Source organism: Pelophylax lessonae (genome assembly GCF_965119305.1).
Source record: "Pelophylax lessonae genome assembly, chromosome: 5".
In the NCBI taxonomy this organism is placed as follows: domain Eukaryota; kingdom Metazoa; phylum Chordata; class Amphibia; order Anura; family Ranidae; genus Pelophylax; species Pelophylax lessonae.
Genome location: NC_138772.1, coordinates 413,041,638 through 413,066,886, shown reverse-complemented (window position 1 = coordinate 413,066,886; position 25,249 = coordinate 413,041,638). Strand labels below are relative to the sequence as shown.

The 25,249-nt window shown below is 40.8% G+C and overlaps 1 protein-coding gene across 1 annotated transcript in view; it reads left to right on the top strand.

The window, feature by feature from the left end:
- Positions 1-25,249, top strand: part of CCDC178 (coiled-coil domain containing 178) — a 433,474-nt gene that overhangs the window by 350,177 nt on the left and 58,048 nt on the right. The gene's annotated exons all lie outside the window — the stretch shown is intronic.

The window sequence follows — 25,249 nt, the reverse complement described above, 5'->3', positions numbered from 1 at the left end:
CACTTTTTTCTATTCCACTATTCAATATACACCCTTTTGGGTTAAAAAAATTTAATTGTGGCATAGTCTGTACTAATCTATTTAAAAATGACAAACTTAAAGGGGAATTTTCTTTTTTTTTCCCTTCATAGCCTGCAGCAGAGCTGACTGACATAAGATGTGCTGTGTTCACATGTGCTATTGAAAAATCACAAATTTTATATCATATTTTCTATTCCGATTCTATTCAAGTGGTGTAAAAGAGCCATTAACATTCAAATACATTTTTTGGATATTTAAATCCTGCACATAGGGGAATAGGAGAAAGGAGATACCACTGCTTACCAATGGAGATCAAAGGCCATCCACTGTGGTAGGAGAAGAGAATTTGCGCCACAAGAGGTACTCTCCCCAGCGGACATGGGGGACAAAAGAGTTACCTAAATAGTAACAAGGTTACACAAAATAACCTACCAAGGCCATGGTATACATCGTGTGGCAAGGTATTTTACTGAAAAAATCTGTTATGCAACTGACCTTCAAATGGATAGAGTTGTACAATATGCAAGCCAGGGTAAAGAAAAAGAGGGGGCAAGGTTTCGTCAAAAATATGGGCAGAAAATATAGCCCAATATTAGGGAGGTTAAAAACAGGACTAGTGTATGAGCCCAGGACGGTCATGTATAATTCCAATAGTCCTAAAACAGGAAAACAGGAATCAATCTATATCTGTGATAACATAGAAAAAATAGAGAAAATAGTGATCAGGAAAAGCACTGATGAGAGTTAAATCACAGCAATACAAAGATGTACTGCCGTGAAAGTTAAGCATGAAAGTTAGTAGATTAAGTTGGTAACGTTGCTTACATGGCCAATCCAGTCAAGACAATTACACCCTGGTATTTAGCATCTCTGCGGCTCAGCAGACAACTTGTCTGCTTATATAGTCCCCAACACCGGCGCCGGAACCGCTGGGTCTGACGTGCCGTATTGCGCATGCGCGAAGTTCGTGAATGCGCTCTGTTCACAGTCCAACCTGGAATGCAAGACACGGAAGCGGGGAAGAGGACAAGCTCTACACCCGCCCGGCACGTCACATGTCTGCCGGAGAGAGGTAGGGCGGGATCTCTAGCCTACCACTAGGACAGCAGGAACCTTAAGCGTGTACAGTGGTCTCAGATACCCAATAAACAATGTACAAAAAGAGGATATGCAGAGCAAGGCTAGAAATAAAGCAAAAAACATACATTATTTCCTGAAAAAAATATAGATACTATTACAGACAAGCTACCAGTTACAATTACATTCTAGAAACTTGAATACAATCCAGGTGATAGATGCATAGCAAGTATAGTTCACAAAATGATACCTAGGCGCAGCATGGGATCAGGGAAGGATCAGAAAAAAAAAGGAAAAAGGAGTGAAAATTTGCGTTATACTTGGAGATTTAAAGGAATAGCTTGTAGGTCAAAACCTCGTTGAGTCCTGGTGGAACAGTAGCATTAATTTTTTTTTTAGCATGTTTCTCTTTCTCTCTGTACTCTTTTTAGTATTTATTGTTCTTCCCGATGCAATATGCAGTTTAAAAACACACCAGTACTTCAAATTACAGAATGGTTTACTCTTGCTATTTGCTAAAGAGAGACTTTGTTAAAGCCCTTCTATCCTATTTATTTGCATTAGGATAAAAAGCCTTCTGCCTTTACAACCACTTTAACATCCTCCAAGAAAGTTTCTGGGGGGAGGGGATATGATACATAGTCTAGTTTTAACAGCTCCACAATAAAGAGATTATGTAGTGGGGTGCACAATACTGTTGAGGGACCTGAAGATTTAGTTAGCAACCACTTTTCAGTGGTCACTGATGAAATGGTTACCATAAGTATTACTTTCACTGACATAATTATGTCATAGCAGGGAAGTTAAAGGCTAAAAACAAGCCTGAAGATGCAATACTTGCTGAAAAACCGCTCTCGGTTTACTTTTCTAGCTTCTGCCATTGATATTGAAGTGATTTGGGCAGCTTTAAACCCGCTTGATCACCTCTACATGTTGCTGCACCCCCCCCCCCCATCCATGTTTCTCCTGCTCCTGGTTGGGGGGTTCATCTGCCTTCTCTATGAGCCAGACATCTCTGCAGGAGGATTCAGGATGAAAAGCAGGAGGTTGGTGAACTGATGGGCTATAAAGGTTTCTAAGAAATCTATTGGGTATCTTCACGCAATTTGAGCATATAAATATATATTAATTAAGATGACCCATTTTCACAGTTTTATTTAATGCATTTACCATGGCCTTATGGTAAATCAATGTATTCCTATATATGCTGCCATATTGCAGCCACTGTACTGAAAAGTGCCAGAAAATACCTAATATCTTGAAAACTAAAATATACATATATATTTACTGACCATACAGCACTAATATGTCCCAAAACCTATGCATATTAGAGGTTCCTGTTCACATAACTTCTACACACTAACTGTAGTACAGGTTTTTCTTTTGGGCCCCAATACAAATAGCTATGACCCTGACCCCATACAGTGGATATAATGTGGTTGCATAAGTGTGTACACCCTCTTATAACTCGGGCTGTAGCCGTGTTCAGAATTAAGCAATCACATTCAAACTCATGTTAAATAGGAGTCAGTACACACCTGCCATCATTTAAAATGCCTCTGATTAACCCCAAATAAAGTTCAGCTGTTCTAGTAGATCTTTCCTGATATTTTCTTAGTCGCATTCTACAGCAAATGCCATGGTCCACAGAGAGCTTCCAAAGTATCAGAGGGATCTGATTGTTAAATCTCATTGTTAAAAGGTATCAGTCAGGAGAAGAGTACAAAAAAATATCTAAGGTATGAGATATACCATGGAACACAGTGAAGACAGTCATCATCAAGTGGAGAAAATCTGGCACAGCAGGGACTTACCAAGAACTGGGCGTCCCTCCAAAACTGATGAAAAGACAAGAAGAAAAATGGTCAGGGAGGCTGCCAAGAGGCCTACAAAACAATAAAGGAGCTGCAGGAATATCTGGTAAGTACTGGCTGTGTGGTACATGTGACAACAATCTCCCATATTCTTCATATGTCTGGGCTATGGGGTAAAGTGGCAAGATGGAAGCCTTTTTTTATGAAGAAAAACATCCAAGCCCGGCTAAATTTTGCAAAAACACATCTGAAGTCTTCCAAAAGCATGTGGGGAAAAACTGGTATAGTCTGATGAAACCAAGGTTGAACTCTTTGGCCATAATTCCAAAAGATGTGTTTGGCACAAAAACAAAACTGCACATCACCGAAAGAACACCATACCCACAGTGAAGCATATGGTGGCAGCATCATGCTTTGGGGCTGTTTTCTTTCAGCTAGAACAGGGCCCATAGTCAAGGTAGAAACCTTCAGGCTTCTGCTAGAAAGCTAAACATGAAGAGGAACTTCATCTTTCAGCATGACAATGACCCAAAGCATACAACCAAATCAACAAAGGAATGGCTTCACCAGAAGAAGATTAAAGTTTTGGAATGGCCTAGCCAGAGCCCAGACCTGAATCTTATTGAAAATCTGTGGGTGATCTGAAGAGGGCTGTGCTCAGGAGATGCCCTCACAATCTGACAGATTTGGGGTGTTTTTGCAAAGAAGAGTAGGCAAATATTGCCAAGTCAAGATGTGCCATGCTGGTAGAGTCATACCCAAAAAGACTGAGTGCTGTAATAAAATCAAAAGGTGCTTCAACAAAGTAGTAGTTTAAGGATGCTCCACCTAGAAGATTTCAGTTTGTTGTTCAACTGAGGTGTACAGTTTATAGGTCACATTAAAGGTGGAAAAAGTTCTGAAATGACTTATCTCATTTTTTTACATCACAGAAACCTGACATTTTAACATGGGTATGTAGACTTTTTATATCCACTGTATGTGCTAAACAAAAATATTGGAGAATATATTTTTGATACACAAAGCACCTAAAAGTTATTGTTAAAGCAATTAATTTGCAATTTATCTGAAATTTAGGTAAGGCAATTTTTACATAGTTGCATTGGTACAGCTTAGGACTATGTAAGTATGTATGTGCCATACCTGTGGGATGCCCATAGAAGCTAGAAATCACTGTAAATGTTTAAATAAGGAGAAAACTATTCGCTACCACTTTAAATTTGTACTAGAATGAAACAATTCATATTTTTTAAGCAGCTGCTCATATTGACTATGTGTCCCTACATGTATATGTAGAAACTAATTGATAATATGTGGTGCATGCTTAAAGTATATGTAACCCGGTGTAAAATATTTTAACTAGCAGGATCCAGTTTACAATCAATTCATATATGTACAATAATAGTGCTTTCAGATTCACATAACTTAAAAAAAACATGAATTCATGTACACGCAAAAAAAAAAAGAAGGAAAAAAGTGCTCTAAAGGATTATCCTGTGCTTTGCTCTGCTGTAGGTTGACGCCCAAATCCTGGTGCTCTAAATAAACTTACTGTATTTAGAACTGTGACAAGATTAGAATACTCTTAAGTAAAATATGATCCCATATCTCTAGTGCTATCAATAAAAGTGTTTAGAAAAGTGTCCACAAAGTATTACAAACAGTGTCCAACAAAGAAGGCTGCTCCTTACGTCTAATACTTCACATCCTAAAGTGACCACCACATTGTGTTCCGCCTTTGTGTCAAGATGGCAGCTCACCTCAAATACAGACCTATAGTTCAGTGGGAAATCCTCCTAGATGTCAGGATCTCATATATGTGTATCACACATCTCCACTCCCGTTCCTCTCCAACAGGTCTCCTACAATAATGCCCATATAGATAAAAAAGATTCTCCCATAGTGTAAAACCATAAAATAACTACTTTATCTTTAAACAAATATTACACTCACATTTAATAAACGAACACCCACTGCTGGGTGAAAATAATTGGTACACAGAAATGTCTCAGCCGTGACATGGAAGTGAGGTCACCCAGCTTCGCCTTACGTGTTACATCACTGCACACATGACTTCTTCAGGGGAAAAACACATTTGGATACTGTAAATGTATATACATTTCAGGAACTTCTATACATTTTCCAATAAATCAATAAGTATTCTGTAACATTAGAGGAAGTGAGATGGAGATTACAAGGATAGGGAACCCTAAAAGTTTTTCTATTGGGCCCCATTACAAATAGCTATGGCCCTGACCACATATGTGCTAAACAAAAAATATAGGGGAAATTTTTGTTAGTGAACAAAGCACATAAAAGTTATTGTTAAAGCAATTACTTTGCTATTTATCTAAAGTTTAATTAAAGCAATTTTTACATAGTTGCATTGGTTCAGCTTAGACTTAGGTAAGTATGTATGTGCCATACCTGTGGGATGCTGTAGAAGCTAGAAATCACTGTAGCAGGCATCGCTACTACAGTAATCTCCATTAGCTTCCCAATCTCATGCCGAGTGGCTCCCCTGCTGCACTCTGAACACTGAGGTTGCTCTCTTGTCATTCAGAAAACACTTTACATTTTCTCATTGAATGCAAAGCCTTTGATTAGATGGGGAGAAGCAAAGTAGTGACATCACTATCTGCACTTCTTATAATCAGAAAACATTTTGAAATCAATAATAAAATGCAAAGTGTTCTCTGAATGGTGCCCGTGCAGAGTAAGAAACTTCTGCAGAAGAAACCAGAATATTTTGTCCCAGATCAAATATCTGACACTTGGAAGTGTGCCCATTGCTGAAAATCTTTTTACATTATTATTTCTTGAATGCGGTACAGTTTAGCGGTGCAGGCAGCGATAAAGGGGGAATAGTTGCTTTGCGGGAAATGTCACTGTTCAACTTTTAAAAATAGCGACAGAGTCACTTAAAGGAACTGGTCCATACAAAAACTTCAAAACTTAGTCTGGTCATAAAGGTTTGTTTACCACTGAACATGAAAACTTAAATAGGGGTTTCATATCATTTAGCTTTTTTTTTTTTTAAACTAATCTTGTGCTATACCAACTTCACAGAAATGGATTAGAAAGCACCAATGTTGTTATCCTGATGCTATAACTGTTTAGGAAGCTAAGGAACACAAGTTTCATTCTCTTCCATTAATTGTGACACTAAAGCTGCACTGTGTGCTGGTTATGACAGCACAAGGCCTTTACAATGATAATCAACCTAGATCTAACTCAACTTTTTTCCTACTGATACCTTAAAGATTTTCTGTCTCTGGCAGCAACCTGTTTTATCAGAAATTCAATACAAGACATGCTTCCTTTATTTGGAATACAATTCTTCCCATGAGTTTGTTTATTGGCTGGAGGAAAAGAAATAGAGATGTAAATGAGAATGTTGCTTAAATGAAAATGATTGTGTAGATGTGAATTGTTATGAAAGAAACTAACTGAATCCATGGTAATGCATTATTGCTACATGAAGAACAAGGAAAAACAAATCACAGAAATTTCCCACTTAATTACAGTGCTGGAAATGCACTGTGATATCATTGACCTATTTGGTCATGCCCCAGTTAATCATATCTGAACCTTTCCCAGTGGGAAATAAGCTTGTTCATTTCCTCCTAGCAAGTTGATCAAGTAGAATTCAGTCACATATGTAACTACACCGATCGCAGCGGCCCTTTACAGCCTGCTCTCCAGCAGAGTGATCCATATGAGGACACTCACGGTAGAAGGTGGAAGGCTCTCCGTTCAGTAATTTACAATGTAATCCTCCACTCCATACATTGTTTGTAGAGCCCTCCCTTGCCTTTTGTTTGTGCAGAGCTGTTTTGTCATACTGAAATAGAGCTTATGTGCAGTAACAGCCTAATAAGCCAGCAACTTTAGTCGCTTATTAAAGTCAAGCATGTGTCTTTGTTTCATGTTGCTAATGATGTGGAACCATAAAGGCCCAAGTATATTTCGCCTGGACGATGTGGGAACGAATGCTGAGAGCTCATTATTTGGCTCCCCATTGGAATCCTGCAGGCTTCTGCTCATTGAGAAGACTGTGGGGGCTTTGACAGAATTATTATACTGAATATTTTTAGACTCATTAACTATATCGCCAAAGCAAAACATCTCTTCCTTAGATGCAAATGGTTGTAGCGAGTATGACTTTGCTTTAGTTATAGTGGGGGGAAAAAGAAGATGAAGCTTGAAAATAACTTAAAGGAAGACTGTCATGCATGAGTATTGGAGTGTGCCACTTACTCCAGCTTTTAGAAAAACAAAGCTCACACATTGTATTGTGAGAAAAAAAATGTTATTTTCCTATAATACAATACTAAACAACAGAGTAAAGGTTTGTCAAGGTAAATATTTTATAGAAAACTTAATATTGTGTTAATTTGTACAAAAGACTTCAATCTGATCATGTGTTCTATTTTATTAGCATGTCCTTTATGTAGCCATTGCAGAATCCATAAGAACCAGATTAGTTTTATTTTTTGTACCAAGCATATAAAGTGTTATTGTTAACCCTTATAACATTATATTTAAAATTGAGAATGAAGCCTTGCAATGCCTTTCTGAAGCCTATGTTTGTTTTTCATCCAGACATAGCTCGGGTGTTATAGACCTTCCCTTTGCACTAAAACATTGATTGTTGGAGCAGGAGGTGGAACTTGATTGGTTGCAACAAAACAAAACGGCCTCCTGTGCTCGAGTGTGGTACTCATAAGTTATAGACTCTTGTTTCCCTAATCCAATCTTGAGCCAAATAGAAGCACCACACTTTGCTGCCCTCCTAAGAGGGGTGGTCTGGACAAACTGCAACAATAAACAGACAGAGGGTGCACCACCCTAGTGCATTATCCTTTAGTACCCTTATTAGTAAAATCAAAGTACAAATTATACTCACAAACCAACATGTGTACAAGCTCATCCGTACAAATCCAAGAACATTTTTTCAGAATTCCTACATATCATCTCATCATATGCGTGGGTCTAGAAGGCTGACGCGTTTCAAGGGACATACCCTCTTCCTCAGAGCCAACGTTTTTTTTTTTTCTAACAACAGGTACCAAAGGATAATGCACTAGGCTGGTTCACTCTCTGTTTGTTTATTGTTACAGATTGTTCTGTGTCCTATGATTCTCAAATGGTTATTTCCACGTTTCAGTTATAGTAAATAATGTTGGATATCTTTTTTGATTTACCTTTTACATATACCTTTTTATATAGTAATGCTTCATCACAGAACTCTAAGAAATATGCATAACTCTGGCTTTTTTAGAATGAAAAATAATAGTATATCTTGTTATCATGCTAACTATAGGCTTGCCAGGTCAAATTAGAAACCTTTGTATTTCAGCGAGAATAACAGAACTGTTTTACCTGGGCATGGTGATAAATTTAGTCATTTTAGGCCTAAAAAGACCTTTCCTTTCTTGTTCATTGAGCGACACAGGATTTAGAGTAATTTGGGTTATAGTGCCACCAACAGGAGGATGTGGACATTGTAAAATAAAAAACAATGTCCAGCCTGGTATAAAACCCCTCACTCAGAGCATGTCTGTTTTTTGACGGTGTCTTTCTTTTCTGGTGTCTTATGCATCTAGATTGTTGTATTTTCAGCAATAGCTTCGAAGGTCATACCCCAGACCAGTTGGAGTGGTTGATTGCAGGTCATACCTGGAATGTGACCTTTCTTCACTGGGATCTGCATTTGGCACTTTCCAGACCGTTAAGTACTGTGTTAGTTACAAAAGGTAGTGGCTTCATTAAAGGAAGCACCTCGTCCCTGAATAGTTCGAAAGGGGGGTGAAAAGGCAGGATTATTGTGGTGCAAAGGAGTACACAAAGAGATTTTCTTTAATTAAAAAGACAAAACATTTAATTGATATCTAATTAAAACATATCATATAAAAAAAGCAACGGCACAAAACAACAGTCACCGTGACAGTTTGTCAACAGATGAAAGGGAGTCAGTATACAAACTTAAAGGTGGACACATATGCACTTGGATCATTTTCACAAAAAAAACGGTGCTTCGAATCATCCCAACATGTTTCGTCTAAGTTGGCTTCTTTAAGGGACTTCGAAACAAGCACCAACTGTTAAGTGACTGACAAGCAAGAAATACAATTTCTTTGTATGCATTAGGCGCCTGGTCAGCGTCCACAAGAAAACTCCCAAGTAAACCAATTGCATGTACCCAGCCTAAACGGGGGAACAACTAGGCAAACCTTGCAATTGCAAGAGGCCTCAAGGCATACTGGGCTGCAAGTAAAAAGTGGAATGCAAAAAATTACATCTAGTAATATATATAGTAATAGAACAAAAAAGCAATAAGCTAATGAATTGTAATAAACTTACAATCCTTTCTAAAGAGATTAAGTCAAGTGAGGGAGCCTGGTTTTAAACAGTCAAATCCTTGAGCAAAAGTAATCTAAAATTTGGAGTGAAAAATGAAAAGGTGGTAATCAATATAAGGTTGGGAGTGGTGTGAGCAAAACACCCACAGCATAGTTAACAGTTAAGAGAAAAAAAAAGGCAATGTTGGATAATTAGATAAATGAGGTAAGTCTATGTCTTGATATGGCTTGATTGTATCATAGAAAGACTATGATAATAGATAATACATAAAATTAAAACGTTGCATTAAATCTGATGGTGTGTATTTAAAAACACCAAGCAAATGTATCATTTAAAAAAATAATCGTGCAAACTTTGCACAATGAGTAATATAAAAAGAAACCAACAGGACTAAATAAGCAAAGTGAAATAAGCATGTATAGGGATAAAGAGCCCCCATTAATCCTCTATGTTATCCACCTTGTCTTGTCATGTAGCAAACGCCAAGTGCAGAGTCAAAAGAAATCCATAAGCATAATGATGGCTCTATAGTAGATAAATATGGGAGAAGGATATATAGAAGAGTCAACCATCAAAGGAGTAAAGTTATGAAATAAAATTTGCTTATCTTTTGCAAAGAGATAAATCAAGTACCAGCTCCCTCTCTCCCACAGATGAATGTGGAGACGCCGGCCTTTTAAGCCTCCCACTCCGTCGGCGTCTGACGTAGCCGGCCCAGTGCAGACACAACTCTGTGCCAGTGCGCATGCGCCCGCCGGTGGACTTGAAGATCCGGCCTACAAGTCCCAGGATGCACACCTCTCTGTCCAGGCAGGGGCGTGACTAAAACTGAGTGGTGCCGCGATCGATCTCTGATCACGAGCACCATTTCCATTGATGACACAGTCACATAGGGAAGGATGCTACAAAAGCACCACTCCCTGCATTGGAGCAGTTACAGGCACATCCAGGACAGGCCAAAAATAACCTCAACCCGAGCAAGGTTCAGGGAGGAGATGAGAAAGCCAAAATGAGCCGGTTAGTGCAGGCATCAGGCGCTAATAAACGGGCATTACTGAAATAACATCAGTTAACACCCGGGGTGTCCGTACGATCACAGGTGTCACCATGCCAGCCACCCTAGATGGGGAAAGAGTGGTAGTAATAGGGGCAAAAATGGGATAATTGGGAGGGGACAATTTAAGGGAGAAAGAAGATGATATATTGTAGTTCATTGGATATAGAAACACAGTCACTCATCCATATGAACAAAAACAGTCTATACACAGAGAAAGACACATCGAGAACCAACGCAGAACAAAGTAATATGGTGTTCATTATTGAAAGCAAAATAATATGTAACTATTTGACTATTTGTCAACAAACAACGAATCTGTCATCAATGCGAAAAAATCCAATATTTATCCAATATATATTTTTAATTCCAGCAAATCAAAATAAATTTGTACTAATTACCAGATTATAATTTTAATAAAATCCAAAGATACATTTCGGATACGTAATGATCATGTCCTAATTATAAATTCCAATACACTTGCAACCCCCCCCCCTCCCCCAAAAAAAAACAAAAAAACAAACCCCTGCAAAAAAACAGAACAAAAAAAAAAAAAAAACTTTACTGTGTTAGCTGCCGAACACTTTTCATGTCCAGAGCTGGTGCACAGACTGTGATGTGGCCCAGACTCAAAAAACTCATTAAAGAGTAGGCAGTGTGGGCTGAGCAACAGAAGCAACTTCTATTATAACTGCTGGACGCCATTATTACACCACTTTTTTCCATTGATTTCCATGGAAATGATTAATACACTGAGAAAAAAAACTTTTGGGTCACTAGGGGAGTGTTGCATGCACATACTTTGTGCTCTTTTCCCACCATACAGCACGAGGTGAGAATCTCTGCTGCATTCAGCAGTCAGCTTGAAAGTGCTCAAGGTTTTTACCTTATATTAGAGCTAAGTTGTTCCCATTTGTGGTGCAACTTGTCAAATCACAAACTCAAAAGGAGTAATTTAGCTGAATTGGGTCTCTCAGGCTCATGATTTACTAATAGCTCTGCTGAAGAACCTGACACTGACAGGCTTGTTGTTCCCTGCTTGAGTGCTTACAATCGTCATAGCCCTCCTTGGCCTCTTAGGGTATAGCTCCCTCCTTAGGTTTAACTAAGGAGAATTTCACTGCAGTTATGCAGGATTTCATGGCCAAAATTGCAATTTTAATTACTGACTCTGAATGCCTGACAGGACTGAACAATATACCGAGTACCAAGGGTTCTATGCGTTCTCTATGTGAGCATCACTCAGTACAGAGCTTTCACTCCTCCAGCATTAGTCTGTGTGTGTGTGTATTTGGGGGGGGTCTTGTGGAGGAAACCTTTGCTATGCCGCGCTTCTTCAGTAGGGAGGGGGTCTTGTGGGAACAAACCATTTGTGGGGAGTGATTTTTCTGTGGGGAGGGGGCCATGTCTTGTGGGAAGGAACTCCTTGCTCGGAGAGGGGTGATTCTGCTGTGGGGGGGGGGGAGTTTTGTGGGAAGTAGCTTTTTGCTGGTTAAGAGTAATTTTGCTTTGGAGGTGCATGTTTCTATTTGGGAGGAGTACTTTGCTAGGGGAGAGTGCGATTCTGTTGTGTGGGGGTCTTATGGGGAGGAGATCTTCGCTTTTGGGGGGGTTTGCTGGGGGAGTGATTTCTGCTGTTTTGGGGGTTATGATAGGAGCAGATATTTGCTGGGAATGGGGTCTTGTGAATAGGAACTCTTTTCTGGGGGCGATTCTGCTTTGAGGTGATAGGATTTCTGCTGGGGAACTTTTTATTTTATTTTGGGGGCTTATTGGTAGGGATGGGGGCTTTCTTTACAGAGAGGAGAATTTATGTTATACAGTGGTTCCCTGTTCATTCACAAATGGAAGCATAGTATACACAGGGAGGGCCACAAGGGGAATGGTTTAAGTAACTGCCCCAATTACTGCTGCTTTGGGCCTCCCTGTTGAACTTATGGGGCCTAGGGCCTGGGCCCTGTACAGGAGTTGCAGGTGCTACCAACTTACCAACTTTTGGTTCACATCAGAGTCTAATATTAGTTTTATATTAGAGTCCCCTTTTCACATTACAGGCCCTCAATCACATCAGAGGCTCCCTTACACATGAGAGCTCTCCCATCACATCAAAATCAATACTATCTATCAGAAGCCCCCTATACAATGGTCACCTCACCACAATTGAGTCCCCCCATCACAATAGAGCCTCCCCATCACCACAGAGTACCTCCATCACAGAGCCCCCAATTACACACTCCCCTCTTCACATAGGAGCCCTACCTTTTAACTCTAGCAGTATGGGAGAGGGTGGGAGGAGGTCTAGAGGTGGCAGACTTCTGTCTTATCCTGAATACTGGGGGTGGCCATGCATGCTGCCTGTTCTGGATCAAGTTAATGCATTGCCATGGTGCGGGAAATCCGTCCGTTTGCACAGCGCTTAACAAAATGAAGGCAGACATTACAGTTACAATACAATTTGGTACAAAAGGAATCAGAGGGCCCTGCTCATTAGAGCTTACAATCTTAAAAGGGAGGGTCAATTGATACAAAAGGTAATAGCTGTCGGGGATGAGCTAATGGAGAAAGTTAAACAATGTATTAGTTAGAAGCCGGATAAGAGAAGGGTTTTCAGGGATCGTCTAAAGATGGATAGATTAGGGGACAGTCAGGCAGATTGGGGTAGAGAGTTCCAAAGGATAGGAGAATCTCTGGAGAAATCCTAAAGGCGAGCATGGGAGGAGGTGACAAGGGAGAACAGGAGGCCCTGGGAGGACTGAAGAGAGCAGCTTGGTTGATATTTTGAGATCAGCATAGTTGTGGATGGCATTGTAAACTATTGTTAGTACTTTGAATTTTATTCGTGAGTGAGTGGAAGCCGATGAAGGGATTGGCAGAGAGGGGTGGAGAACACTGAACAGTTGGAAAGGTGGATGAGTCTTGCAGCAGCATTCATCATGGACTGAAGGGGGAATAGTCTGTGTAAAGGTGTTCCAATGAGGAGGGAGGTGGAGTAGTCGAGGCGAGGGATAACCAAGGAACGAATTTGAAGCTTGGTGGTGTAGTTCGTTAAAAAAGGGTGTATTCTAGAGATGTGGCGGAGGTTAGGGTGCATGATTTGGACAGGGATTTGATGTGGGCCTGAAAGGACAGTGCAGACAGCCAGCCAGTCCACACCATGGCAACTCATGACACGAATCCAGAGCAAACTGGGTCCCTTACTTGCAGCACCCCACTGGCACTCTGGTTGAAAAACACTGTTTTAGACACGTGGAAGACTTTCATTATCCATGTTAGTGATATTACAAACACTCAAAATTCATTTGAATTACCTGCTGTGCCTGCATTTTTCTGGAGGAAAAGAGTCCCTGCGCCTTTTTTTTAAAGACGACCACAAGGAAATCCACCATGCGTTTCTGCATGCGAGAAGCGGAACCGCAGGAATCAGTATGCGAGGGTGCCATTAAGAGCTATAGGCAACCCCAGGCGTTTTTTTTATAAATCACTAAATTTTGTGTTATTTTATGATTTACACACATTCCCGAACCCGCGCACAAATGTAAACCTAGCCTTAGACATCATATTCCATAACTGTATCAGCCCCTTATTGTGGTAGAATGCCCTCATCTGTTGTAGGTTTGCTCCGCTAGTTGGTGTCCAAATGCATTGTGTAAGTGTGTGTATAGTAACACCAATATTATATATGGTATAAATTAGAAGAGCGTCTCTAGTAAGCCCAAGGGTCTTTTTCTTCTCATAGTTTACTGCTTTCTATCGCTCACATCAGGCATCATTACTTTAACCATTGTATCAATTGCCTGCAGACAGCACCCTGTTATTTATCCAAGTTCTGTTTCTGCTGACCTCCATAATTAATGTCACATTTGTGTGCAGTGTCACATTGAATGGTTTCTCATCATGTAAACCAGGCTGACATATGGATGGGGAGGGGCACAGGAGAAATTCTCATGTTTATTTATGCTTCTGTTTAATACTGACAGTGGTAAGGGAGTAAATTGTTATATTGTATGAAGAAGAGGAGACCGTGGATATAGGAAGATATTATTGTCCTTTTAAACACATATTTAGTGGTGATAATATACTATGCCAATAACTGTGAACACATAAATAATTTTCTTTTTAGAATTTGAGAACTGAGTTACAGATTGAAATGGACTCCCGTGGTGGATAAATTGGAATAAATCTTGACATGGTACCCTACTGTGACTATATTGGCACAATTCAATCTTCACACAAAAAAGGCCTCAAGAGAACCTGCATTAATTATTTTATATTTACAGTGTTACTAAAGTGATCATTGCTGTATTTCTTAGTTTTAATCAGGAAATCATATTTCATGTGTCCGGGTGTGTTATTGAGTAGCCAGTGGTTTAACACAGTATCAGCAGGACTGCAGCTTATTCTTCACACAGGGACAGATTTATACTTGCTTCCCTCTAGAACAATTGTCCAATGCCTCCCTCCTTCTACTCCTTTGACAGCTAGTCTTAGAACTACACTACTAGGAGAAGGCCTTATTCACATGGTCGTTAAAACAAAAGTTCTGACGTAATGATTAGTACATAAATCTATTTTTTAATGCGTTAAAATTGTCCTGTTCTTTTTTTCAATGGTATACGTGTATACGCATGTCCGCGGATGCAGATTTTTAAATTATGTGTCGCATATTTATAAGCACCTGCGTGAATGTCTCCATTGAACACAATGCAGCTGCATTGAGATCCCTAGATAAATGTAACATTATCCCCGTTGGCTAAGAACGGTCCTCTGTTCGCCACCTCAACCCTATTGACAAACCAGGCTACTCAAGTGAAGCAAGAAGACCACGAGTAAAAGAGAACTTATAGGTTATTCTTCAGAAAGATGGTTATTAGACAAAGGCAAGCCAACAACATTTTGTTCAAACAATTTAGCACTTAGTGTAGTTAACAATCAGGAAAGAAAAAATGAAAGTGGAAATGGGGTAAAGGACCCCAAATCAGCATAAACAGTAGCAATACCACCCAGAGAACCAAACAGGCAATGAGTAGATGTTATTCAATAAAAAAAATGGCTATATTGCCTGTGTATCCTAATTGTGACTGTGCTAGGTCTCGACTGGTTGGGAGAACACAATCCACATAAACAACCAAGAGAATCCACAAAAATCATCTAAGGAGATGATATTTTAGCAAGAGGGACAGTCTCTAAGAAGGTTCTTCCGCTGAATAATGTTGGGGCCCTTTAGATGATCGTTGGTGCGCTAGAGGTGGTCTTTATATCCTGCGGGCAGTCAGATGCATTTTAACTAGATAATACAGGGCTCTCATTGGGGGGGGGGGGGGGGTTGTGGTAAAATGCAATATAACTGCATCCTGTTATGGCAGTAATGCGAGCTGAAGTCAAACAAAAGAGATCTCAACTGACAGGTTTTGAGTACAACGGGGAGAGCTAATGGTATTTTTCCCTCCAAGATATGTCTGATATTAAAGATACAGATTGCTCAGGGTCCAGCTCACCAACTCTTAGTAATGCTGTAGAGTCTTATATTGAAAGGGGACCCTCCTCTTGAGCTGGTTCTGAGGTGGCGGTGTCTTGATTGACAGTTCAGTTGTTCTGGAGAATGTGAAGGTCTTTTGGCTAGAGACAATGTATCAGTTCTGGCAGATGCGTCAATCCCAGGACTGCAGCCTTAGCATGTGCATAGTGCAGGTAGTGCTTCTAACCTTTGCAACTGAGGTCTGCTCCCAGGCCTTCTCAAGTGGCTCATTTCAATGGGCCTGTACTGTTACCTTGGCACCAAGAGAGTGGGCTTTTCCCAGGCAATGGATAAAAAGCCCTCCTGGCTCCTCCTGCCTAGCACAGGCCAAGGGATTTGTAGCTTAGAAAAATGGTCATCCCCTTAAAATGGTCGCCGCCTCAAACTATGTCTCCCAGAATTTCAGCAGTTCTGTATTAAAGTACTTTGCTCTCCTGCTAGCTGGAGGAGAATGCAGCAACAGCATAATAACTCAGCTTAGGGTAACAAGATAGCTGCATTTGGAACAAGGTCTTTGTCTCAAACTTCTGTAGTTCCATATCTGACTACATAAAAAACATTTGTAAATGCATTTTTTTATGATCCTGTGAATGAGGCCTAAAAATGTATAGATACACAAGTCAAGCCAAGGCTAGGAGCAGAGAGGCTAAAAGAGATATTTTGCTCCCTGTGCCTCAGGACCTTTTAAATTGGTTTAATTGTCATCCTAGTCTTGGAGTTTGGTTTCAGGTGAACAGACTCAGCAACATGATGTGTGAGTGGCTGTGTACTTCCCTGCATTCAGCTTTGCCATCCTAGGCCACGGCCTATGTTGGCTATGCAAAAAATCCATTCCTAAAAGCACTGTTTTACTCTATAGTCATATATTTTTCTAAGAAACCATTGTTATGTGATTACAACCATAAATGCAAAATGCAGGGCTACAGTTGGACTGTTCAGTTAACAGATTAATAGGTGTTTGCAGAGAAAGAACATGTGTTTGCTAAACAATGGAGAACCATGCGGCTTGTGTCAATGGGCAAATGCAACTTGCTTCTAGATTCATTCAGCTTGCAGCTGGGATCAATTTGAGATGCTTTTGAGATTATTAACAGTTTATTTAGCTAGCAGTTGACCTCATTCTGACCTGCATTTGACCTTAACTGGATCATTATGCTTTAAACTGTTTTTGCATTCCCATTGACTTGTATGGAGGAAGAAGCAAGTTCGGATGCGAGCAAAGGCCCATCAATGAAGGTCCTAAACCTGTGGCTGGACTAACCAGTATTGATCAGACCTTTCCAAAAAAGTCAGAGGAAAAAAAACTGCTGTAGTTCCCTATTAAACTTTTGTCCTAGGTTACTTTTCCTAAATGCCTTATAGTAAACTGCTCAGGCAACTGTATCCTTCAGACAGTAGGAGATGGGTCAGCTGTAAAATGCATAGCTCTAACAGTAAGGATTCTGCAGCTACATTTTGCCTTTGCAAGCTATAACCAGGCAGCTCTTCCAGTTCCTAGAACCTGCCCCTGATTACACTATGAATGTAATTCAGTAATTAGAAGCAGGAGTGGATCAGGTATGCCTATGATCATGTCAAACTGGCTAGAGGAACAGAGGATGTCTAGGCACTGTCACATGCATAGCAGTGTTCTGCTGCTTCTAATTGGGAATTACTTGCTAAAAGTTCATTTTTCTACTGATCAGTTTTTCACATTAGACTGCTAATGAGTCCCTGTTGGACAGCCAAACGTTAGTGGCCAAACTAGTGTAGTGACCTAGGAAAATGTGAGCGTATGGATCTTCCCTCCTGCATTCCCAAGAGATAAAGGAAACTGTCATGTGATTTGTCAATAGGTCACATTATAGTGTATATGTGTAGCGCCATTTGTAAGTTAGCTTAATACAAATGTATGTGTTCAAAACCTAATATCCACTGCACAGGACTATAATAAACTGTAATATGTTCTAATATCTAGACATTATGCTCATTTCACAATTTATGTATAAAATGCAAAGCTTAGAAACCTGTAGAAAAGTAGAGCTGCTACTATAGCGATCAGATTGCTTGTTTCCTATACCCAATGACTGAAATTTTAAGCCTGGCTGTTGGTTTACGGGTCTCACTGCCCCACTTTTCCTCTTCAAGTCTGAATATTTTTGTCTCTATAAGAGCAAGATAGTTATCTGAATGTCTGTGCCAACCCGGAACAAATTTAAAGACTTAAAATATATGTCAACTTCCAGCTTGTAAAACAAACCATTCAAGTTAAAATTAAAATGTTAACAAAACATTTGTGTATACAGTGAACATATATACAGTATATATATATATATATATATATATATATATATATATATATATATATATATATATATATATATATATACTCACCAGCCACTTTATTAGGTACATTTTGCTAGTACCGGGTTGGACCCCCTTTTGCCTTCAGAACTGCCTTGATTCATCATGGCATAGATTCAACAAAGTGTTGGTCCATATTGACATGATAGCTTCACGCAGTTGCTATAGATTTGTCCAATGCACATCCATGATGCGAATCTCTCCTGTTCCACTACATCCCAAAAGTTCTCTATTGGATTGAGATCTGATGACTGTGGAGGCCTTTGGGGTACATGTTCACGAAACCAGTGGTGAGATGATTTGAGCTTTGTGAAATGGTGCATTATCCTGCTGGAAGTAGCTATCAGAAGATGGGTACACTGTAATCATAAAGGGAAGGACATGGTCAGCAACAATACTCAGGTAGGCCGTGGCATTTAAACAATGCTTAATTGGTACTAAGGGCCCCAAAGTGTGGTAAGAAACTATCCCCCACACCATTACACCACCACCCTAAACTGTTGATACAAGGCAGGATGGATCCATGCTTTCATGTTGTTTACGCCAAATTCTGACCCTACCATGTGAATGTCGCTGCTAAAATCGAGACTCATCAGACCGGGCAATGTTTTTAAATTTTCTACTGTCCAATTTAGGTTGGCCTGTGTGAAGCGTAGCCTCAGTTTCCTGATCTTACACTGACAGAAGTGGCACCTAGTGTGGTCTTCTGCTGCATTAGCCCATCTGCTTCAAGGTTTGATGTGTTGTGCGTTCAAAGATGGTATTCTGCATACCTTGGTTTTAATGAGTGGTTATTTGAGTTACTGCTACCTTCTATCATTGCAAACCAGTCTGCCTATTCTCCTCTGACATCAACAAGGCATTTTCATCCACACAGCTGCCGCTCACTGGATGTGTTCTCTAAATTTCAGACCATTCTCTGTATACTCTAGGGCAGTGGTCCTCAACTCCGGTCCTCAGGGCCCACTAACAGGCCAGATTTTAAGGATTACCTTGGGGAGATGCAGACTAGAGTACTGCAATCACTGAACAGCAAATTATATCACCTGAGATGTGTTTCAGTTATCTTGCAAACCTGGCCTGTTAGTGGGCTCTGAGGACCAGGGTTGAGGACCACTGCTCTAGGGAAATGGCTGTGTGTGAAAATCCTAGTAAATCAGCAGTTTTTTAAATACTCAGACCAGCCTTCTGGCACCAACAATCATGCCACTTTCAAAGTCACTTAAAACCCCTTTCTTCCCCATTTTGATGCTCAGTTTGAACTTCAGAAAGTCGTCTTCACCACATCTAGATGTCTAAATGCATTGAGTTGCTGCCATGTGATTGGCTGATTAACAATTTAATACTAAAAAATAAATACTTTTCTTTTTTTACATTTTTATACAGTAAATGATCACATAAACTCTTTTCTTAGCTGCATAAAGGGCTTTGAGAGGTGAAGTTTGAGAAATCACAGTACACTGATCTTCCCAGTGGCTGTGTGACATGCCAGCACATGTCTGATTACTGGAGGACAGGCAGGCTGTTTTACCAGCACAGCCAGAAAACTGACTATGGTGGGCTTGATGTGCTTCTATGCCTAGTGTGGTCAGTTTGTAATAGGAAACTGGCAGGAACACTGTGAATTTCACACAAATTAAGAATTACAAAGAGAACAGGAGACCTTTTTAGCACAAGTACATGGAACAACTGTCACATATCAGGAATATGAAATGTTTCAGTAACATATTCACTAAGACTTGCAAATGTGTAAAAATGTACAGCATCATTTTCAATTCAGAATAAATACTCTATTAGGTAATATTAGGTGTAAGATAATGGATAAAAGGTGGACCTCAGTTTTCTAAATCACTATTCAACAGTTTTATGACCACTCTTATTTCTGTGACTTTTCTCCCTTCCAGTCCATAGCCCTCTTTCTGGGGCACCTTCCTGGCAGAGACAACATGGTGACAACATGACGACATCATGGTCCTACTTTGGTGGGACAGAAAGCCATATTATGTGAAGTATAGTTTAAAAGAAGGAGAGGAGAGCGCCTCTGAGTGCAAATGATATTTAATACAAATGATAAAAATAGTAGTAACTCACATAGAGGATAGAAACTTAGCATGTGTCCAAACGTCAAATAGCTGCGATGTTCACTCGCATCAGTCCGCAGGGCCCAGGATGATTATGGGAACAGAGAAGATGCCGGCATTCTGATGTCTTCCGGGTGAGCGGGACGAGGACGAGGAGGAAGCGTCTTGCGTCTGACATCAGGAGAAGGGCGGAAGGGATTCACTACACCGGGCATGCGCGCTCCTTTATCAAGTGTGACACCAAGCGCGATGCCAGCATCATCTCCACACATGCAAAGTTTCTATTCTCTATGTGAGTTACTACTATTTTTATCGTTTGTATTAAATATCATTTGCACTCAGAGGCGCTCTCCTCTCCTTCTTTTATCTTTTTATCCAGAGTTGGCTTCACTCTTCCAGAGAGCTTGCCCTTTGTAGTAGACCACTTTACCCTGGATCTGTCATGGACCCCACAGATGGACTTTGACCAGTGGCGGCTGGTCATATGGGGCGCAGGGGCGCCGCCCCCCCATCCATGCATCCGGCCCCCTAATCTACATGCGGGGCACCGGACGCATGGAGTTCAATGGGGTTTTTTTTTTAACTATGTGATTAGAGCCAGAGGCTCTCACAGGCTAAAAAAAAGGGTGGGCTCGGGGTGCAGAGCAGTGCGCCCGGGCCCACCCAGTTGTGTGACAATAGCGAATGAAAATTTGCTTTTGTCACACGGATCCTCCTCCTGGGCAATCAGGAAGTGGGTTTTGAGACCCGTTTCCCAATTGGCCAAAAGGAGAAGCCATGCCATTGGGCATGGAGGAGGAGGGAGGAGACGCAGAAGACAGGGGGAAGAAGCCGAACCCGCTGCCTGCTGCTGCAACCAGGCAGGGTGAGTGAGCGAGGGGGTCCTGTCTGTCCTGTCCTCTCCTATTATCTCCTGTCTCTCCTGTCTTGCTGTGGTCCGGGGGGGGGGGGGGGGGGTGGTGTGCGGCCTGGTGTGGTACAGGGGGGGGTATGGTGGGGTCAGTCTACCGCCTCCCCCGGCCCATGGAGCACCAGCTGCCACTGACTTTGTCACAGTCCTTTTTACCCCATCCCCTGTGTATGCATACGGACATTTACTGCCCCCTGTGCATGTTATGTTCCCTGGCCCTTTTACTTTACTCTGTTGTGGTACATATATACATATATCCTTAAACGCCAACACCCTATATGTTTTATAGTTTAAAAGGCGCTGCTGGTTTATAATTAACAGATTCTTAAAAAGTCTTTAAAACACACAATTAGCATGAATTAGTAGAGCATATCACTCTGAACTGCTCACATTGTGGCGTTGACCTTACACAGAGGTCAGCTTCTGGAACCTTTGGCCAATGACATCATCATGGTTTGATTGAGCACAGAGAGCGAGGAAGCTGGTTAGCTGCGACAGGGCTAGTAGTGGATTGAGTCCAGCCAGGGCCGTCTTTAAGGCAGGGCAAAAGGGGCAGCTGCCCTGGGCCTCATCATTGTTGTGGGGCCCAAAGCAGCTGCCTCATACTTGCCAACTATCTCTGTTTAAATTCCCTTAAAGTTTTAGTCCCATAACTGCCCAGCTCTGTCCTATTGCCATGTACAGATGACTCACCTGCAGACCCTGTGTTTATCTGTAAATAACCTGCAATGATATGTATATTGTGGGGCATTAATATGTAAATAGCCATGGACCAGCTGAATTGATATGTAAGGTAGTGAGGTAGCATTCATATGTATATCATGACACCCTGAGGTCATATCCACCTTGACTTCTGTTGAATGCTGCCCACTGGGGAGGTAAAGGGGCATGCTTGAAAGTCCTGCCTACAACTGAGGTCATTAAGCCTACCATCAGCCTGTTCTGCAAAGGTAAGCAAATTGGAGGGGGAACCTTTTTTCAAAATACCATGTTGGCACAGCACCCTGAATTTTGGTGTATGTGAATACAGTACGCACATCTCAGCAGATGCGTGAAGGTGTCATTAACAATTAATGCCACTGCTGTGTACCAGTCGAAGGGCAGCAGATTTCTGTGGTGTCAGGAAAGCAATTTTGCATGTTTTCCTGACACAAGAAATGTGAATGCAGGCTAAATGTCTCGGTTACATTGGTGGTCAGTGTAAATCTTCTCATTACATTGGGGCTTGGTGAAAATTCATAGAAACATAGAAACATAGAATGTGTCGGCAGATAAGAACCATTTGGCCCATCTAGTCTGCCCAATATATCTGAATCCTATGAATAGTCCCTGGCCCTATCTTATATGAAGGATAGCCTTATGCCTATCCCATGCATGCTTAAACTCCTTCACTGTATTTGCAGCTACCACTTCTGCAGGAAGGTTATTCCATGCATCCACTACTCTCTCAGTAAAGTAATACTTCCTCATATTACTTTTAAACCTTTGCCCCTCTAATTTAAAACTGTGTCCTCTTGTGGTAGTTTTTCTTCTTTTAAATATGCTCTCCTCCTTTACCGAGTTGATTCCCTTTATGTATTTAAAAGTTTCTATCATATCCCCTCTGTCTCTTCTTTCTTCCAAGCTATACATGTTAAGGTCCTTTAACCTTTCCTGGTAAGTTTTTTCCTGCAATCCATGTACTAGTTTAGTAGCTCTTCTCTGAACTCTCTCTAGAGTATCTATATCCTTCTGGAGATATGGCCTCCAGTACTGCGCACAATACTCCAAGTGAGGTCTCACCAGTGTTCTGTACAGCGGCATAAGCACTTCTCTCTTTCTACTGCTTTTTACTGCTTATACCTCTCCTTAGTGGTCAGTGTAAATGTCCCCCTTACTTTGGTTGTCAGTGTAACTTCTTCATCACATTGGTGATCACAGTGTACATTTCCCTTTACAGTGGTGGTAAGTGCAGAATTGCCCTTACATTGGTGGTCAGTGTAAATCCCCCCTAACATTGGTGGTCGGTGTAAAAGTGTCACCTTACATTGGTGGTCAGTACAAATCTCCTCAACAATGGTTGTCAGTGTAAACTCCCCCTTATATGGAGTTCATTGTATATTCCCCCTTACACTGGTGGTTGGTAAAAATGCTCCTATTACATTGGTGTCAGCGTAGAAATCTCTCTGTATATTGGTGGGGTGCATAAAATCCCCCATTGCATTGTGGTCAGTGCAAATTGCCCCTCACATTGGTGGTCAGTGTAGAATCTCCCCTCACATTGGTGGTCAGTGTAGAATCTCCCCTCACATTGGTGGTCAGTGTAGAATCCCCCACTATATACTTGCCAAAAATTTCCTGCTTTGATCTACATGATTCAGAATTTTCCACAGTGTACTGCCTCCTGACTAATCCCATCCCTCACCACTGCCACTGATCCCATCTACCCCTCAGTATTGCCACTGATCACCCCCTTTCCCAGCAATGCCACTGATCCCAGGAGTCCTAGTAGCACTAGGAGTTTTCTATCTATTTATGGGTCCCCTCACCTCCCCAGTCCATGGTGTGCAGGCAAGCAACCAATCAATGGGCAGTAATGATGTGCACTAACCTCTTGCAACCAATTATTGATCGGTAAGGATGTGCAGTAACCTCTAGCAACAAATCAGTGAGCAGTAATAATGTGCAGTAACCTCTAGTAACCAATTAGTGATTGGTAAGGATGTTCAGGAACCTCTAGCAACCAATCAGTGAGCATTATTATTGTACAGTAATCTCTAGAAACTAATCAACAAGCAGTAGTCATGTGCTGTAACCTCGAGCAAATAAACAGTGAGCCTTAGTGTGTGCTGTAACCTTTTAGCAGTCAGTCAGTGAGCATTAATGATGCACTGTAACCTCTGGCAACCAATTGCAATTGCTGCCTGATCTGATTAAGTAAACTGATTTTGAGTCTAGCTGCTGTTTATTGTATGTCTCAGAGAAGGTGGAGAGCAAAATTGCATGGGGGGGCCCAAGAAAATGTTTGTCCAGGGTCCAATCAATATTAAAGACAGCCCTGAGTCCAGCAAGTGGTGAGCCAGGCTAATGTCATTCATTTGATGGCTTTTCATTTATTCATGCTTTTAAATAATTAATGCATTTGAGTGTTTTTATACCTGATTCCTTTATTAAAAATTGTCAGTAAGCACCATAAGGTTTTATTTTTCATGTGACTTCTGAGTGGATGAGGCACCCCTGGGAGCTGCTTTTACTGTGGGAGTTTTGTAGAGGAGATCATCATCATTTTATGTTTCTAGAAGGAGATACATGTATTTTCTGACCGCTGAGTAACTTTGAGGTCAAAGTCACAAGGTGAGCAGTTTAGAGTGATATAGGCGAGGAGTGCACCATCTGAGTATTGTTGTGCTCCTGAGAAGAGTCTTTCTGCATGTATTGCACATTGAACAGTGATTTTGTTGTATGGTTACACAGAATGCACAGAGGACTTTAGTGTATTTTCACAATATCCACAATCTTTTTTATATTGATTGAACTTGTATATGTAATTGTTTTATTTTATTTTTTTGATATTTGGATTGATAGTGCTGCACTGGGAAATGAGTTTTGATTTCTCACTAGGTCAGGTCATATTACTAGTAGTGTTAGCAAGCTGTCACTGGTTGTATTGGATTACACGTTTTTCATAGTATTTTCATTGATACATGGTTGTGCAGGTTCAATTTTAGTTATTTCTCATTATTGCCATGAATAAAAAAAGCTGCTGCTCCAGATTTTCCTCACTTGACCCAGCCAAATAAACAGATCACATGGTCTCTGTCAACCCTGGACATTAAAGAAGAACTTCAATCCCCTTTACTTTATTTTCTAACCCCACTTTCATCATTATCATCACTAAATATACGCATACAACCAGGGAATTGAGCTTTGTTCTGATGTGATTTGCCACTCCGTGACCTCACACAGCATCCTGCACCACCGTCTTCCTTTCCAACAACATTGGGAGCCAACTTTTCCTTCCAGATTCTTGCTGCCTGGATCGAGAATGGAGGCAGGGGGCAATCTGGAATGCTAATACCAAAAAAAAGG